This window comes from Artemia sp. Qi Xiang Cuo, chromosome 10 (assembly GCF_049724085.1).
Source record: "Artemia sp. Qi Xiang Cuo chromosome 10, ASM4972408v1, whole genome shotgun sequence".
NCBI classification, from domain to species: Eukaryota; Metazoa; Arthropoda; class Branchiopoda; order Anostraca; family Artemiidae; genus Artemia; species Artemia sp. Qi Xiang Cuo.
Window position 1 is genome coordinate 64,982,735 of NC_142803.1, and position 20,552 is coordinate 65,003,286.

At 36.0% G+C, this 20,552-nt stretch overlaps 1 protein-coding gene across 1 annotated transcript in view; it reads right to left on the bottom strand.

Moving 5' to 3' along the window:
• The window catches only part of LOC148948040 (uncharacterized), a 183,430-nt gene that overhangs the window by 146,302 nt on the left and 16,576 nt on the right, over window positions 1-20,552 (bottom strand). The window lies entirely within an intron of this gene.

Sequence of the window (20,552 nt, forward strand, 5' to 3'; positions counted from 1 at the left end):
TACCATCAAGAAGTAAATGAAACCCAAACAAACAGCAATTACAAAAAGTTTACAATTACATATTGTCTTTATTACATAAAGACAATTACTATTGTCTTTAATTTTACAAATACAAATTTACAGCAATTACGGAGTCACACTCAAAACGAGCAAAAATTAACAGGAATAAGGCTGACAGCCCCCATGTCTTTCCAAGAACAGAAAATAATTTGCACTTTACAGCAAAAAAAAATGACCTTTTACAATTGTTTGCAAATTGTAATTGTTTACAATTACATATTGTCTTTATTACATATTATATAAAAAAAACAATTAAACTGAGTAAGGAGCAACATTAAAACTTAAGACGAACAGAAATTATTCCGTATATGAAAGGGGCTGTCCCCTCCTCAACACTTCGCTCTTTACGCCAAAGTTTTTTATTGTTTTAAAAAATAAAGTTGTGAGACAGAGTCAAACTTTAGCGTAAAGAGCGAGGCGTTGAGAAGGGGACAGCCCCTTTCATATACGGAATAATTTCTGTTCGTTTTAAGTTTTAATGTCGCTCCTTACTTTCAGTTTAAAAAACTCGTTTTTTTTATTTAATGTCTGATCGTTTTTTAGTTAATGCAGCTTTTATTTTGGCTCACCGTCATTGAATTAGTAAACAAAATTTGCATAAAAATTTTACTTTTCTTTTGCTAAATGGATGCCTCTAAATTTGGTTATCCTGTAATTTACAAATTAACTTAAGTAACTAACTTCTATATTCGTATATTTTTCTTCTGGCAAAAAATACAAAGTTGCAGATTTTTGCAGATATGAGCTTGAAACCTATGTAATAGGGTTTTCTGATACGCTGAATTTGACGGTGTGATTTTCATTAAAATTATTTCACTTGTAGGGGATGTTTCCCTCCTCTTTAAAAATTCGGGTAAATTTTCTCAGGCTCGTAGCCTTTGATGAGTAATACTAAACTTGATAAAATTTATATATTTAGAATCAGCATTATAAACACATTCTTTTGATACATTTATTGACATCAAAGTTCCGTTTTTAAAAGTTTCGATAACTATTGAGCCGTATCGCTTGTTTTTTTTTTATTGTTTTTTTTCATTACGTATATGTTATTACGTATATGAGGGGGTTCTCCCCTTAGTCAATACCACGCTCTTTACGTTAAAAGTTTAAAAAAAATTTGATTCACAAACCCCTGAATCACAAAGGCCGTTTAATTAGAATAGATAGCAGTAGAGTCCTATGTTATACTTTGCTTGAAACTATAGGAATCTCCATGTTATTTGCTTGAAGCTATAGGAATCTCCATGTTATTTGCTGGAAGCTATAGGAATCTCCATGTTATTTGCCGAGACAATGAATTTGCTTGCCTTATGTTCCTTGGTGTCTTTCCAGAGCATGTACTTATGGATTTGGGTGGATTATATTCCCTCCCATGCTATTATATGGGCATATGTTCCCTCCCATGCTATTCTAAGGGCTTATATTCCTTCCTATGCTATTTTAAGGGTTTATGTTCCTTCCCATGCTATTATAAGGGCTTATGTTCCCTCCCATGTTATTCTAAGGGTTTATATTCCCTCCCATGCCATTTTAAGGGTTTATATTCCCTCCCATGTTATTCTAAGGGTTTATATTCCCTCCCATGCTATTCTAAGGGCTTATATTCCCTCCCATGCTATTTTAAGGGTTTATGTCCCCTTCCATGCTATTCTATGTTCCTTCCATTGTTATTCTATGGGACCTCTACACGTGATTAAAACACGTTATGAAACTACGTGCTATTTGCTTATGCCCCGTTGGTACCATTCCAAACGAGCGGGGATTCCCCTCCGGTTCCTAAACATTGCAAAAAAGATAGAATCCCCATGCTATTCTACAAGACATATACACCTTTTCAAAGAGAGTGAGTATCCCCTCACACTTAAGTTCCTTTGCACCTTTTCAGAGCATGTGCTTATGCAACATGATTAAACACGCTTTTACAATCGGAATTCATTGATTGACATTTGCGAAAAAGGGGTAATTAGTGATTGGATAATTTTTTAACATGATTTCTCTGAATAAAATATTTTTGGAGCATGTACTTGACGATGGATAAAAGGGTTAAGGTGATTAGCAATTACGAGCGAGGATTCTCCCACTGGTTCCTGGCAGTAGGCTACGCATATCAAGTTGAAAATTTGACAGAATGAGGTATTTGAGGTGGAACTTGAACGAAATCAAGCATGGGGATATTTGTTATATCTAAGTGCCCTTTTTAAAAGTCGAAAGTGCTTTGAGGTGAAATAATCTCCGTTTTCAGACTTAAGTTTTTTAAATTTTCGCGGGTGTTTGGTTCCCGGGGTTTATTATTTGAGAAGTTAACTTTAGTAATTTGTGATTTGACTTACCTGAAATCATGAATTAGAATAGTTAATTAGCTGTTTGGGTTTTCAGACCTAGTTTTTTAGATTTTCGTGGGTGTTAGGTTCCTGGGGTTTATTATTTGAGAAGCTAACTTTAGTATTTCATGGTTTGACTTGCCTGAAATCATGAATTAGAATATTTAATTGGCTGTTTGGGGATTTTCAGACCTAGGTTTTTTAGGTTTTCGTGTGTGTTCGACTCCTGGGGTTTATTATTTGAGAAGTTAACTTTAGCATTTTGTGGATTTACGTGCCTGAAATCATGAATTAGAATAGTTAATTAGCTGTTTAGGGTTTTCAGAACTAGGTTTTTTAGATATTCGTGGGTATTTGTTTCCTGGAGTTTATTATTTGAGAAGTTAACTTTAGTATTTCGTGGTTTGACGTGCCTGAAATCATGAATTAGAAAAGTTAATTAACTGTTAGTGTTTTCAGACCTAGGTTTTTTAAATTTTCGTGGGTGTTTGGTTCCCGGGGTTTATTATTTGAGAAGTTAACTTTAGTATTTCGTGGTTTGACTTGCCTGAAATCATGAATTAGAATATTCAATTGGCTGTTTGGGGATTTTCACACTTAGGTTTTCGTAGTTTTTCGTGGATTTTTGACTCCTTTGATCTAGTTTTTGAGACGTTAACCTTAATACTTTGTGGTTTAACGTGACTGAAATCCTGAATTAGAATAGTTAATTAGCATTTTAGGGTTCTCAGATCTAGGTTTTTTAGATTTTAGTGGGGGTTTGGTTCCCGGAGTTTATTATTTGAGCAGTTAACTTTAGTATTTCGTGGTTTGACGTGCCTGAAATCATGAATTAGAATAGTTAATTAGCTGTTTGGGTTTTCAGACATAGTTTTTTAGATTTTCGTGGGTGTTAGGTTCCTGGGGTTTATTATTTGAGAAGTTAACTTTAGTATTTCGTGGTTTGACTTGCCTGAAATCATGAATTAGAATATTTAATTGGCTGTTCGGGGATTTTCAGACCTAGGTTTTTTAGGTTTTCGTGTATGTTTGCCTCCTGGGGATTATTATTTGAGAAGTTAACTTTAGTATTTTGTGGTTTTACGTGCCTGAAATCATGAATTAGAATAGTTAATTAGCTGTTTAGGGTTTTCATACATAGGCTTTTTAGATTTTCGTGGTTGTTTGGTTCCTGGGGTTTATTATTTGAGAAGTTAACTTTAGTATTTTGTGGTTTGACGTGCCTGAAATCATGAATTAGAATAGTTAATTAGCTGTTTGGGTTTTCAGACCTAGATTTTTTAGATTTTCGTGGGTGTTTGGTTCCCGGGGTTTATTATTTGAGAAGTTAACTTTAGTATTTCGTGATTTGACATAGCTGAAATCATGAATTAGGATAGTTAATTATCTGTTTGGGTTTTCAGACCTAGTTTTTTAGATTTTCGTGGGTGTTATGTTCCTGGGTTTTATTATTTGAGAAGTTAACTTTAGTATTTCGTGGTTTGACTTGCCTGAAATCATGAATTAGAATATTTAATTGACTGTTTTGGGATTTTCAGACCTAGGTTTTTTATGTTTTCGTGAGTGTTTGACTCCTGGGGTTTATTATTTGAGAAGTTAACTTTAATATTTTGTGGTTTTACGTGCCTGAAATCATTAATTAGAATAGTTAATTAGCTTTTTAGGTTTTTCATACAAATGTTTTTTAGATTTTCGTGGGTGTTTGGTTCCTGGTGTTTATTATTTGAGAAGTTAACTTTAGTATTTCATGCTTTGACGTGCCTGAAATCATGAATTAGAATAGTTAATTAGCTGTTTGGGTTTTCAGACCTAGTTTTTTAGATTTTCGTGGGTGTTAGGTTCCTGAGTTTTATTATTTGAGAAGTCAACTTTAGTATTTTATGGTTTGACTTGACTGAAATCATGAGTTGGAATATTTAATTGGCTGTTTGGGGATTTTCAGACCTAGGTTTTTTAGGTTTTCGTGTGTGATTGACTCCTGGGGTTTATTATTTGAGAAATTAACTTTAGTATTTTGTTGTTTTACGTGCCTGAAATCATGAATTAGAATAGTTTATTTGCTGTTTAGGGTTTTCAGACCTAGGTTTTTTAGATTTTCGTGGGTATTAGATTCCTGGGGTTTATTATTTGAGAAGTTAACTTTAGTAATTCGTGGTTTGACGTGCCTGAACTCATGAATTAGAATAGTTAATTAACTATTTGGGTTTTCAGACCTAGGTTTTTTAGATTTTCGTGGGTGTTTGGTTCCCGGGGTTGATTATTTGAGAAGTTAACTTTAGTATTTCGTGATTTGACGTGCCTGAAATCATGAATTAGAATAGTTAATTAGCTGTTTGGGTTTTCAGACCTAGTTTTTTAGATTTTTGTGGGTGTTAGGTTCCTGGGGTTTATTATATGAGAAGTTAACTTTAGTATTTCGTGGTTTGACATGCCTGAAATCATGAATTAGAATATTTAATTGGCTGTTTTGGGATTTTCAGACCTAGGTTTTTTAGGTTTTCGTGTGTGTTTGACTCATGGGGTGTATTATTTGAGAAGTTAACTTTAGTATTTTCTGGTTTTACGTGCCTGAAATCATAAATTAGAATAGTTAATTAGCTGTTTGAGGTTTTCAGACCTAGGTTTTTTAGATTTTCGTGGGCGTATCTGATGAAATAATTTAGGTCGTATGATCAATTTAATTTATTTTTTAATACAGTAGTTTTTCAGTTAGGACATTCAATATCCTTAAAGTGTTGATTTCAAACGTTTACATTGAGCATTTATGTTATTAGCAGAATTTCCAAAGAGTCATTTATGAGTGTTTGAATTTCCATTGAAATGATTTAGGTCGTATAATCAATTTAATTTATTTTTAATGTAGTAGTTTTTCAGTAAGGACACTCGATATCCTAAAAGTTTTTGATTCAAACTTTTACACTGAGCATCGATATTGTTAGCAGAATTTCAAAAGGATGTTTTATGAGTGCTAGCAAATCTTATGAAATAATTTCGGTCGGTATGATAAATTTAATTTATTTTTTTTTAATACAGTAGTTTTTCAGTAAGGACACTCGATATCCTAAAAGTGTTTGATTCAAACTTTTACCTTGAGCATCGATATTGTTAGCAGAATTTCAAAAGGATCGCTTATGAGCGCTGGCGTATCTGATGAAATGATTTAGGTCGTATGATCAATTTAATTTTTTTTTTAATGTAGAAGTTTTTCAGTAAGGACACTCGATAACCTAAAAGTGTTTGATTCAAACTTTTACCTTGAGCATCGATATTGTTAGCAGAATTTCAAAAGGATCGTTTGTGAGTGCTGGCGTATCTGATGAAATAATTTAGGTCATATGATCAATTTAATTTATTTTTTTAATACAGTAGTTTTTCGGTAAGGACACTCAATAACCTAAAAGTGTTTGATTCAAGCTTTTACCTTGAGAATCGATGTTGTTAGCAGAATTTCAAAAGCATCGTTTATGAGTGCTGGCGTATCTGATGAAATAATTTAGGTCATATGATAAATTTATTATTATTTTTTTTAATGCAATAGTTTTTTAGTAAGGACACTCGAGACAACACGTACACAGAGAGAGAACACACACACAGATACGAAACACACATAGAAACGACACATCCACAGAGATGACACACGCATTGAGACGACACAAACACAGGCAGGATACACAATACAGAAATTTAATTCAGGAAATTATGAAATTATATAACCCCGTCTAAATTTTTTTTCATAATTTCCTGAATTAAATTTCTGTATTGTGTATCATGTCTGTGTGTGTGTCGTCTCAATGCGTGTGTCATCTCTGTGGATGTGTCGTCGCCATGTGTGTTTCGTATCTGTGTGTGTGTGTGTGTTCTCTCTGTGTGCGTGTTGTCTCGAGTGTCCTTACTGAAAAACTACTGCATTAAAAAAAAAAATATCATACGACCTAAATTATTTCATCAGAAACGCCAGCACTCATAAACGATCCTTTTGAAATTCTTCTAACAACATCGATTCTCAAGGTAAAAGTTTGAATCAAACACTTTTATGATATCGAGTGTCCTTACTGAAAACGCCAGCACTCACAAACGATCCTTTTGAAATTCTGCTAACAATATCGATGCTCAAGGTAAAAGTTTGAATCAAACACTTTTAGGTTATCGAGTGTCCTTACTGAAAAACTACTACATTAAAAAAAAAAAAAATTGATCATACGACCTAAATTATTTCATCAGATACGCCAGCACTCATAAACAATCCTTTTGAAATTCTGCTAACAACATCGATGCTCAATGTAAAAGTTTGAATCAAACACTTTTAGGATATCGAGTGTCCTTACTGAGAAACTACTGCATTAAAAATTAATTAAATTGATCATACGATCTAAATTATTTCATCAGATACGCCAGCACTCATAAATGATCCTTTTGAAATTCTGCTAACAACATCAATGGTCAAGGTAAAAGTTTGAATTAAACACTTTTAGGATATCGAATGTCCTTACTGAAAAACTACTGTTTTAAAAAATAAATTAAATTGATCATACGACCTAAATTATTTCATCAGATACGCCCACGAAAATCTAAAAAACCTAGGTCTGAAAACCTCAAACAGCTAATTGAATAGTGTAATTAATAACTTCAGGCACGTAAAACCACGAACTACTAAATTTAACTTCTCAGATGATAAACCCGGGGAAATAAAGACCCATTAAAATCTAAAATATCTAACTCTGCAAACCTCAAAAAGAATATTAAATATTCTAATTCATGGTTTGAGGCAAGTAAAAAAACAGTAATTACTACATTTAACTTCTCGAATAACAAACTCCAGGAGCCAAACAAACATGGAAATAAAAAAAACTAAGTCTGAAAACTTCAAACAACCTATAAACAACTTTAATCCATGATTTCAGGCAAGTCAAACAACGAGATACTAAAGTTAACTTCTCAAATAATAAACTCCAGGAAACTGACACCCACGAAAATCTAAAAACCTAGGTCTAAAAACCCTAAACAGCTAATTAACTATTCTAATTAATGATTTCAGGCACGTTAAACCAGAAAATACTAAAGTTAACTTCTAAAATAATAAACCCCAGGAGTCAAACACACACGAAAACCTAAAAAACCTAGGTCTGAAAATCCACAAACAGCCAATTAAATATTCTAATTCATGATTTCAGGCATGTCAAACCACGAAATAATAAAGTTAACTTCTCAAATAATAAACCCCAGGAACCTAACACCCACAAAAATCTAAAAAACTAGGTCTGAAAACCCAAACAGATAATTAACTATTCTAATTCATGATTTCAGGCATGTCAAATCACGAAATACTAAAGTTAGCTTCTCAAATAATAAACCCCGGGAACCAAACACCCACGAAAATCTAAAAAAAGTAGGTCTGAAAACACAAACAGTTAATTAACTATTCTAATCCATGATTTCAGGCACGTCAAACCACGAAATACTAAAGTTAACTTCTCAAATAATAAACTCCAGGAAACCAACACCAACGAAAATCTAAAAAACGTAGGTCTGAAAACCCTAAACAGCTAATTAACTATTCTAATTCATGATTTCAGGTACGTAAAACCACAAAATACTAAAGTTAACTTCTCAAATAACAAACCCCAGGAGTCAAACATACACGATATCCTAAAAAACCTAGTTCTGAAAATCCCCGAACAGCCAATTAAATATTCTAATTCATGATTTCAGGCAAGTCAAACCACGAAATACTAAAGTTAACTTCTCAAATAATAAACCCCAGGAACCTAAAACCCACGAAAATCTAAAAAACTAGGTCTGAAAACCCAAACAGCTAATTAACTATTCTAATTCATGATTTCAGGCACGTCAAACCACGAAATACTAAAGTTAACTTCTCAAATAATAAACTCCGGGAAACAAACACCAACGAAAATCTAAAAAACCTAGATCTGAAAACCCTAAACAGCTAATTAACTATACTAATTCATGATTTCAGGCACGTAAAACCACAAAATACTAAAGTTAACTTCTCAAATAATAAACCCCAGGAGTCAAACATACACGAAAACCTAAGCAACCTAGGTCTGAAAATCCCCAAACAGACAATTAAAAATTCTAACTCATGATTTTAGCCATGTAAAACCGAAAAATACCAAAGTTAACTTCTCAAATAATAATACCCAGTAAACAAACAAAAACGAAAATCTATAAAACTAGGTATGAAAACCCAAACAGCTAATTAAATATTCTAATTCATGATTTCAGGCACGTCAAATCACGAAATACTAAAGTTAACTTCTCAAATAATAAACCCCGGGAACCAAACACCCACGAAAATCTAAAAAACCTAGGTCTGAAAACCCTAACAGTTAATTAACTATTCTAATTCATGATTTCAGGCACATCAAACCACGAAATACTAAAGTTAACTTCTCAAATAATAAACTCCAGGAAACAAACACCCACGAAAATCTATAAAACCTAGGTCTGAAAACCCTAAACAGCTAATTAATTATTCTAATTAATGATTTCAGGCACGAAAAATCACAAAATAATAAAGTTAACTTATAAAATAATACCCCCCATGAACATAACCCCCACGAAAATCTAAAACACTATGTTTGAAAACTCAAACAGCTAATTAACTATTCTAATTCATTATTTAAGGCGCTTCAAATAACGAAATACTATAGTTAAAATCTCAAATAATTAATACCGGGAAACAAACACCAACGAAAATATAAAAAACCTAGGTCTGAATACCCTAAACAGCTAATTAACTATTCTAATTCATGATTTCAGGCACGTAAAACCACAAAATACTAAAGTTAACTTCTCAAATAATAAACCCCAGGAGTAAAACACACACGAAAACATAAAAAACCTAGTTCTGAAAATCCCCAAACAGCCAATTAAATATTCTTATTCATGATTTCAGCCAATTCAAATCATTAAATAATAAAGTTAACTTCTCAAATAATAAATCCCAGGAACCAAACACCCAAGAAAATCTAAAAAACCTAGCTTTGAAAACCCTAAACTAGTAATTAACTATTCTAATTCATGATTTCAGGCACGTCAAATCACGAAATACTGAAGTTAACTTCTCAAATAATAAATCCCCGGAGAAATACACACACGAAAACCTAAAACTACTAGGTATTAAAATCACCAAACAGACAAATAAACATTCTAATTCGTGATTTTAGGCATGTCAAACCCAATAATAATAAAGTTAACTTCTCAAATAATAGACCCCCGGAACCTAACACCCACGAAAATCTAAAAAACTAGGTCTGAAATCTCAAACAGCTAATTAACTATTCTAGTTCATGATTTAAGGCATGTCAAATCACGAAATACTAAAGTTAACTTCTCAAACGATAAATCCGGGGAACCAAACACCCACGAAAATCTAAAAAAAAACGTAGGTCTGAAAACGGGGATTAGTTGACCTCAAACCACTTTCGACTTTTAAAAAGGGCACTTAAATCTAGCAAATATCCACATGCTTGATTTCGTTCAAGTTCCACCTCAAATACCTCATTCTGTCAAATTTTCAACTTGATATGCGTAGCCTACTTCCAGGAACCAGTGGGGAATCCTCGCTCGTAATTGCTAATCACATTAACCCTTTTATCCATCGTCAAGTACATGCTCCAAAAATATTTTATTCAGAGATTTCATGTTAAAAAATTATCCAATCACTAATTACCCCTTTTTTGCCAATGTCAATAAATGAATTCCGATTGTAAAAGCGTGTTTAATCATGTTGTATAAGTACATGCTCTGAAAAGGTGCCAAGGAACTTAGGTGTGAGAGGATACTCACTCTCTTTGAAAAGCTGTATGTCTTGTAGAATAGCATGGGGATTCTATCTTTTTTGCAATGTTTAGGAACCGGAGGGGAATCCCCGCTCGTTTGGAATGGTACCAACAGGGCATAAGCAAATAGCACGTAGTTTCATAACGTGTTTTAATCACGTGTAGAGGTCCCATAGAATAACAATGGAAGGAACATAGAATAGCATGGAAGGGGACATAAACCCTTAAAATAGCATGGGAGGGAATATAAGCCCTTAGAATAGCATGGGAGGGAATATAAACCCTTATAATAGCATGGGAGGGAATATAATCCCTTAGAATAGCATGGAAGTGAATATAAGCCCTTAGAATAACATGGGAGGGAACATAAGCCCTTAAAATAGCATGGGAGGGAACATAAGCCCTTAAAATAATATGGGAGGGAATATAAACCCTTATAATAGCATGGGAGGGAACATAAGCCCTTACAATAGCATGGGAGGGAACATAATCCACCCAAATCCATAAGTACATGCTCTGGAAAGACACCAAGGAACATAAGGCAAGCGAATCCTTTGTCTCGGCAAATAACATGGAGATTCACATAGCTTCAAGCAAATAACATGGAGATTCCTGTAACTTCAAGCAAATAACATGGAGATTCCTATAGCTTCAAGCAAAGTATAAGATAGGACTCTACTGATAGCCCTTTTGAAAGCACTAAAAAAAACTGTAGCGTAAAGAGCGAGGTATTGACTTGGGGGAGAACCCCCTCACATACGTTATAATTTCTGTTCGTTTTAAGTTCTAATGTTGCTTCTTACTTTCAGTTGAAAAAACTTATTTTTTTATTTAATTTCTGATTTTTTTAAAATAATGCTTGGAAATCCGGCGCCCACTTCATAGAAATGTCCCTTACCCCAAAGAAACATCCTCCACGGAAAGATTCTCCAGAGTAACCCCCTCCTCTAGCCCCCCCTCTAGAAAAAATCCTTCCTGAAAATGTCTGTATACTTCCCAATAACCAATAAATAATGCTGGCAAGTCCGGCGCCCCCTTCATGGCAATTTCTCTTCCCCCATGAAAACTTCCTTCACGGACAGATCCTCCAACATAACCCCTGACCCCCCCCCCCCCCACTATCAGAAAAAAAACCTCCTGAAAACTTCTGTATACTTCCCAATAACCAATGCCCTCCCCCTGGGGACTTCGGGGGATTAAGTCATCCTAAAAGACATATTTATCATATTTTCGACCATGCCGAAGAAAATGGCTATGTCAAAATTTTGATCGGGTGACTTTGGGAAAAAAATGAGCGTGGGAGGGGGCCTGGTTGCCCTCCATTTTTTTGGGTCACTTAAAAAGGGCACTATAACTTTTAATTTCCGTTCCAATGAGCCCTCCCACGATATTCTAGGACCACTGAGTCGATACGATCACCCCTGGAAAAAAAAAATAAAAAAAATAAGCACGCATCCGTGATCTTTCTTCTGGCAATAAATGCAAAATTCCACATTTTTGTAGATAGGAGCTTGAAACCTCTACAGTCGGGTTCTTTGATACGCTGAATATGATGGTGTGATTTTCATTAAGGTTCTATAACTTTTATGGGGTCTTTCCCCCTTTTTTCGAAAATCAGCCAAATTTTCTCAGGCACGTAACTTTTGATGGATAGCACTAAACTTGATGAAAGTTATATATTTGAAATCAGCATTAAAATCTGATTCTATTGATGTATCTATTGGTATCAAAAACCTGTTTTCTAGAGTTTCAATTACCATTGAGCCGGGTCGCTCCTTACTTACAGTTCGTTACCACGAACTGTTTGAAAGACATAAAGACAATTACTATTGTCTTTAATTTTAAAAATAAAAATTTACAGCAATTACAGCAATTACGGAGTCACACTCAAAACGAGCAAAAATTAACAGGAATAAGGCTGACAGCCCCCATGTCTTTCCAAGAACAGAAAATAATTTGCACTTTACTGAAAAAACAAAAAAAAAATGACCGTGGATTGTCAGTTCAATATACATATGCTGAGTATTGATAAATTTATAATTATTCAATAAAAAAAAAGTGAAAACATTTAAAATGTACTTTGTTTTCGGTAAAGTCCGAAGTTATGTTCTGGTCTTGAGAAGGCATGGTCGTAATACTAGTAAAACGTCGTAGTAAAAACGCTTGGGTCTATGAGCGTCAAAGCTTTAAATCCGATCCTCCACACAGTGCCTTTTAATTTAGTTTCAAAGCTACATTTACTTTTAAAGCATAATGGACCAATTACATAACTGTTGGGGGTTGGCATACCCAATATCCCTAGAAAAATAGTTGCTGGACCGTTCCACTATGCTCAACAAAATGGCTGTCTGAAAATTCTAACTGGATGTGTTTGAAAAATAAATGGGCTTGCAGGAAGGCTGTCTTGCCCTCCAATCTCTTTTTACTCTTAAAAAGGGCAATAGAACTTTTAGTTTTGAATTGAATATCCTCCTTTAAAAGTTTAATGATATTTCTAGCTATTATAGAGCTATACAAGCCTATGATACTGCTCATATGCCCTTTTGAAAACCTGAATGTATAATGTTTTTTCGTTTAATTGAAACTCCCCTTAAACGTTCCCTAAAAGATTCCCCTTAATACCCTTATCGTCATGAGTTACTGTAACTGTAGTGATAGTATTAATACTGTACACAAAGTGCCTTCTGGCTAGTTCAAAATTTGCCACAACCTACCCTTAAAGGTCTAACTTAAAAATGGGAGCCGTTCTTAAGATATTCGTTTGTCATCTTTTGAAATCCACATGCTCATGGTTTGTTGTTTTTAATTGAAGCAATTTGTTTTACTGTTTTATTTTACTATTTCTGCTGATGACGGTAACTGCACATGTGACCGAAATATCCAGAATTTTTTAAGTGAATTATCCCTCTCTAATAAAAGGATTTATCCCTATTTGAACTTTTATTTATCTCAATATCCCCTGAAGCCCCCTCTGAAGTAATATCCCAATCCAATGAGCCCCTCTGAAGTTTATACGACCACTCTTTCCATAAAAATCTTATATTCCCCAGGATATAACTTAGAACCGTTGCCATGAGGGCTGTGGAGGGGGGTTTATCCACCTCAAAGGCATAATTTCCTGGTTTTTAAACTACGCTGTACAAAATGACTATCGCAAAATTTTGACTGGATGTGCTTGGGGAAATTATGGGCGTGTGGGGTGGGGGGGGGGTTTGATTACTTTCCCATCACTCTCGATTATTACAGAGGGCACTAGTTCTTTCAATTTCCGATAGAATAAGCCCCTTTTGAAGTTTCTATGACAACTTTTTCTATACAAATTACCCTTGTCTATAAAAAAAGCATTATTGCCAATAACCAATAATACTAAGGGTATTACTGTTAGTTTACTGGGGAAAAAACATTAATAGTGGAGGTAAGTATGACAGAATACTTTCAGGGCTCTTTAGTTCATGGTATACATGGCTCTTTAGTAACTGACAAATTTAATGTTTCCTTTTTTTATTTATTTCCTTTTTTGGCTAATAAAGCAATTTTAAATCAAAGAACAGCAGAAAAAAAGGAAAAAAACAGGCTTGTTTATCGCTTGAAAACCTTTGCATTATTTTGTTGGAAAAGCTTATGCAGACAACTACTCAAGGAAGTCACTCAGGGGATACTTACAAGACTAAAAAAAAAAAACTTGAAGAAAGTCTCACTACCAACTGCAATATAATCTCAGCCAGTTCCTCTCGATAAATGGTATAGAACTAGATTCAGACCATTACACTCAAAATGGTCTAAACTGGAGGCAAAATTTCTTATGATTCTTTCCACAAATGTGTAAATCCAATCTACAATCCATCAGTGTAAATCACAATCCAACAAATGTAAACAATTAAGCATGTCATTAAATCATTAGCTAACATAAAGAAGGAAAAACGAGCAAAAATGGGGTTTTCAAAGGTCAAATGAAAATACTGACAAAACACAACAAAGCGAATATTTCGAGGGGAAAAACACCTCTCTTCACCAGCACGAAACGAAAAAATATAATCGATGAGAGTGCCGAAGAAAAACCAAAAAAATAAAACGCGGAAAGTCAATGTGAATGCGAGAAAAAAATAAAAAAAAATTAAAAGATGAATAAAATTCAATAAAAGCCAAAAATTATAAGAATTAAACCCAAATACCTAACAACCATAAAAGAGAGCCATTCACCAATATCCGCGATTTGCATATAATCCAAAGATTTGAACCGCCTTCGACGGATCTTTTTGCTCGTTTTTCTTTTTTAATGTTATGTCATGCCAAAGTGGTTTAAGAAATTATCATCATTAGCTAAATACGCAATTACTAGTTTTAAATCTCCTGACACATAACATAGTAATGATTTTCGGTTTATAAAGTGTGGGGCCGTGCCCTGAGAACGGGATCAGAAAAGGTGTGTGCATTTCTGAACGATTGAAAAGCATCTCGGTTATACTGGCATGTTATCAGTACAATTACTTAAGGTAGTTTCGGGCTTTTCTTTCTTATTTTAGAACGAGGTTCCAAACCGCGATATTTTCCATTTCTGGGAGTCTATTAGCGTGAGGTTTGTTTGTGTAATTTGGAGAAGTATGTAATTTGGATTGTATTGGCTTGTTAAATAAATACTGGCTCCCTCTCAAATATTCACTCATGTGCTCAGAAATATAAGCAACGAAGCGTTATTTTAGATTTTAACATCAAGTTCTACTTGAATCCTAAGTTTCTAAGTTCATAAAATATAATTAAGTCAATATTAGGATTTAACCTGCTCAAAGGCATTCTCTAAGTCATTTCTTAAGAGACCACGCTAGATGTTCTGGTTTGATTTAGGAGGAGTGGCCATCGATCAATGGATACAGACTTGGGCTTCTGGCACAGTCGACAAAAAAATTGAAAAATTAAAGGGGTCTAATAGGTGTCAGGCACTAAAAACGAGATATTTTCTATAAAATCAGGGACCGAGTCGCAAAATTTTCCCCGTAGGAACACTTGATTTTTGCTAATTGGGCTGTATGATTTAACTTGGAAGTATCTGTCTAAAACAGTTTATATTCGGCAAAATTTATCAAAAAAAATTAAAGCTATGAAGGTTAATTATTATTTGGAAGTTTTTACAAATGACTATCGTTCAGAATATTTTTTTAATATTAATTTTTAAAATATTTTTCCGCAAAAGAAGTTTTTCAAAAGGAAGCAAAGAGCTCTACTATTCCGAAGATGAGCGGAAATAAAGTCAAATGATTTTATAAGCTTAAAAATACTATAAATCACCATCAATAAATAAATGAAAACCAAAACGAAAAGAAATTCCAATACATAGCCGAGTCAAACTCAAAACAAGTAGAAACTAAAAGCAATAAGGCTGATAACCCCTGACTTCTAAAGACCAGACCATAATCTGCACTTGCTATGTGTTCTTTTTTCTCATAATATATAAAAAAAACACCATCATATCCAAGATTACTGAAAAAAACAAAAAAAGAGTTTTGATTGAAATTTTAATATATATACTAATATTCATTCCTAAAAGTCTTGATAATTTCTGATTTATTAAACTTTAAAAACAGTAAAGATTAAAACTATGTATTTTTTTATAGTAAACTTTATTCTATGCTCTGATAATTCGAAGGCACTGTTTGCGTTCCTAAGATATAACTTATATGCTCTTTTGACAACATGCACACAAATAGTGTGTTTCGATTTAGTTAAAACTCTCCCTAAATATTCCCTAAAAGTTGAACCTTAATACCATTAGCCTTACTAATATTAGCAATATTAGTAGCAGTGGTGGTAGTAGTACGCATAGTAATTTTTGGTTCGTTGAAAATATGCGTCAACAAAACTAAAAAGTTTCAACCTCATGCTCTAAACCCTTTCTGAAATATTGATTGTAAACAACTCTTTGACAATTTACGTGCTCATAGTGCGTTTTGATTTGGTAAATATCTTCCCAAACATTCCTTGAAAGCTTCACCTTAATATCCTTAGCTTCACCAGTGGCAATAGTAGTACTAGTAGTAAAAGCATTAGTAGCGGGATGCAAACCGCACCTTTTTTTCAACATTCCCCTCGACACATGCTGAAAGTTCCAACTGAATATGCTAAACAGTCCCTAGGACACTGCTGATATGTCCTTGCGACAACCTAAATGCACTTTGTGTGTTTTGATTTCGTTCCATATCTTTTCAGCATTCCCTGAAATTTCCCCCTTAATACCCTTGGCTTTAGCAATAGTAGCAGCGGTAGTAGTAGTAATATGCAAATATTCCCTTTTGGTTAGTTCAACATCCCCAAAAACAAGCCCTGTAAATTTCAACTTTACACTTGAAGCCATACCTAAGATATTGCTGATACGCCCTTTTGACAACCAGCACGTGCACAGTGTTTACTTTCTTTTACTTTCTCCTCTGCTACTTCGTTTACTTTCACTGAGAACTACTGAGTTCTCGGTAGGGGCCTCCCCCAGGCCACTCAGCGTGTCCCCAGGTGGCGGATAGGAAAACGCCCTGCAGATATGTAGGGTACCTCATGGGTAGTGAGGCGCGGACCAAGGGGGGACCCAGTCTCTGGGGGTCTTCAAACATAGCAGGAGCTCCCTCGTTTGGGAGCCTTAAATTCAGACGGAGGAAGAGGATGAACCCTCTAATGTGCACCGGGCAGGGCCCATCGGCGTATTGATACGTCCCGTCAGTCACAAATCTTCCCCCAGCAATGGGTTAAATTGCTGGTGTTGCAGGACACCAAAAGGGCGCACTATCGGTAATAGATACAGTCGGCCCCTGTTAGGCACAGAGAGGAGTGGCTTACCGCTCTCCCGAAGCCAGCCAAGAAACCCCTTCTTTAACTTTAATGATGAATATGAATAAGAGATCAAATATGAGAACCAGTGCTACCGCGTCCGGGGTAACCGACGATAATGCGTTAAGAGCTACCGCGTCCGGGGTTCGGACGACTTGACAACCGTGAATCACACGAATATATCTACGTTGACAACAGAAACCCTGGAGGCTATTGTTTCTCCAAAAATAACTATGTCAATAGGTACCCTCAATACTAGAACCCTCGCTAAACAAGAAAAAATAGACCTACTCCTAAGAAAGATAACATGGTACAGCTGGGATGTTATTGGTCTCGCTGAAACCCATCTTCCAGTCACTGGTGAAGAGAAACATGGAGATGTCACCCTTCTACTTTTGAGACGTAATGATGGGAAACATCGACAAGGTGTAGGTTTCCTAATGTCTAATAAAGCCAGAAAATCCTTAATCTTCGTAACCCCCCTCACGGAACGGATCATCATGATACGCCTGAAAGGTTAACCCACCAACCTCACAATTATCCAAGTATACGCTCCGGATTCCAGCAGAGACGACGAAGAGTCTGAAAACTTGTATCTCCAGCTTCAAAGTCTAGTTGATTCTGTCCCTAAAAAGGACATAATCTTTGTCATTGGTGACTTCAACGCCATCGTTGGAAACAACCACACAGGACACGAAGATGTAATGGGCAAATTTGGACATGGAAAAATGAACAGAAGAGGAGAACGCCTTATCAAATTCTGCAGATACAGCGATTTAGTCATTACAAACACAATGTTCAAGCACAAATCATACCGTAAGACCTCCTGGACCTCACAAGATGGAAAAACTAAAAACTTAATAGACTATATTCTCGTGTCTAGCCGTTGGAAAACGTCTGTCCTAAACACGGTTACGCTAGCTGGTGGCGACTTAGACAGCTATCACTCGCTTGTCGTGTCTAGGTTCAAAACAAGACTTAAAACAGCATCAAAGTTGTCTAAGAAAACCCCCAAAATTCGAGTAGATCTACTGAAAGACGAGAACACACGTATGACCTATATCACTATTATATCCAAAAAAATTTCGGAGCTCACGTCGGGCTCTCCACCTATCCTGTCTAAAGAAGATATTGACAACCTGGTCACTAGCAGCACAAATATCATATGTGATGTCGCTCATTCCACACTGGGTACCCAAAAAACATTCAGAAACCTTGGATAACAGACGAGATCATCTCCCTCTGTGACGAAAAGCGCCAACTCACGAACAAGCAAGATAAAGAAAGTAGGGACCGATACAAGCAACTCAAACGAGCTGTTGAGAAAATCATCAGACGTGCTCATCGTGCTTTTATTAAAGAAACGTGTGATCAATGCGAAACGGCCTTCAAGAAAGGAGACCCCCACTACATGTATAGAAGAGTGCGGGAATTGGCAAAAAAGAAGGACATCAAAGAGTTTTCCCTTCTCGAAGAACATGGAAACCAAATACAATCCACAGACGGAATCCGCTCTCGATGGAAAACCATTTTAAAAATAAACTGAATCTGGACATCCACCCAGACCCAACAATTCTTTAAACTTTCCCCATAACTTCTACAGATCCAAGTCCTCCCCCTCTTCACTCTGAAATAGAAGCAGCTATCAGAGACTTGAGAACAAACAAAGCTGCCGGCCCCGATGAAATCCAGCCCAAACTACTGAAAGTAAACTGCAAACCACTCCTTGACCTTTACCACAAAATTGCCACAGCTGCTTGGAAAAAATGTCACTTCCCCTCACCCTGGTGCGAAGCAACGATAATCCCCCTGCATAAGAAAGGCTCTAGAGCTGTCAGTGACAACTACCGCCCAATAAGTCTTACCAGCCACGCAGCAAAAATCCTCACAAGAGTCATGCTCGGGCGTATACGAGCCATTTCCTCAATGGTCATTCCGGAATACCAAGCCGGCTTCCGACCTAATAGATCAAAAATTGATCAGATATTCACTGTTCGGCAGATCATGGAAAAGTATAGCGAACATGGCCGCAGCATCTACCACCTTTTCATAGACTTTAAACAAGCTTTCAATCGGATATGGAGAGAAGGTCTATGGCACATCCTTCTTCACTTTGGCATCCCATCCAACCTGATCTCGCTGATCAAACACATGTATAAGAAGTTCAGAAGCCGCGTCATGACTGGAGAAGGACTTACCGAGAGCTTCAAAACCTCTACCGAAGTACTTCAAGGTTGCCTAATATCACCGGAGCTGTTCAATCTCTTCCTAACTACAGCCCTTTCACTCACAGACAACCGACCCGGCGCCCTTGTCGGAGGAGTGGTGATAGACAAACTAGCATATGCTGATGACATAGACCTAATAGCCGAGTCCCTTCAAGATCTACAATCTCAGGCTAACAGCGTTCACTCGTCCACCAACCTTCGGGATGCCCATCAACACTTCAAAAACGAAAGCCATGCGCTGCTCACGCAAGTTCAATTCACAGGTAAATCTCAGCCTTCAGCTTGGTGGAGATACCCTTGAGTGGGTGGAAGGCTTCACCTACCTTGGGAGCTTACTTACTTCTGATACCAACCAACTCAAAGACATCAAGAGACGCCTGACACTTGCAGACTCCAGTTTTAAAGCTCTGATGCCCATCTGGGGGAATAAGAACTTAACAACAACTCTCAAAACGAGACTCTTCTACTCACTCACTATTCCGGTCTCCATCTATGCCTGTGAATCCTGGACGCTTAAAACAGACGATCAACGCCGCCAAGCTGCCTTTGAAACCAAATCCCTACGACGCATCACTGGTATCACCTACCACGACAGAATCTCCAACTCCAAGCTTCTCCATAGTCTGAAAGTCAAATTTACAATACTGGACTAAATAAAACTGCAACAACTCAAATGGCTTGGACATACCCAACGCATGGCTAGCACTCGTCTCCTGAAGATAACCTTCGATGGACAAGTACACGGTTCTCGTCCCAGAGGTCGCCCTCCGAAGAGATGGAAAAAAAACTTCTCACCCTACAACCTGCCACAACTCTGCCGCCTGGCCGACAACAGAAGCACCTACTGGAGGCATATCAATGAACTGGTTAAAGAAGAGGCCCCAAAATGACCTTCAAGGACGGATGGGACATAAGTCAAAAGTCACTGTCTCCTCAATAGCCTCTGTAATTTTCACCTTCATACACTTAAACTTTGCAGCATTAATAGTATTTATTCGGCCAGCAAATCATTTTCAAAGCGTCCTTTAATGCAAATTTTACCCATTTTTTACAAATTTGTACCCTAGATTCTTGAGATATAACAGGTTCTGGGGCCAATTAAATTATTTCAAAGAGACTATGCAGCCCTCTGTAATAAAAGGTTGAACATCTTTGTCTAAGCTGTTCCTAACATATTGCTTATATGCCTTTTTGACCTGCATACACAAAGTGCGCTACGATCTGGTTGAAACTCCCTCCAAACATTCTCTGAAATATTATTAGCCCCAATAGCAGCAGTAATCACAGTAACAGTAGTATGCACACAGTGCTATTTAGTTAGTTCAAAA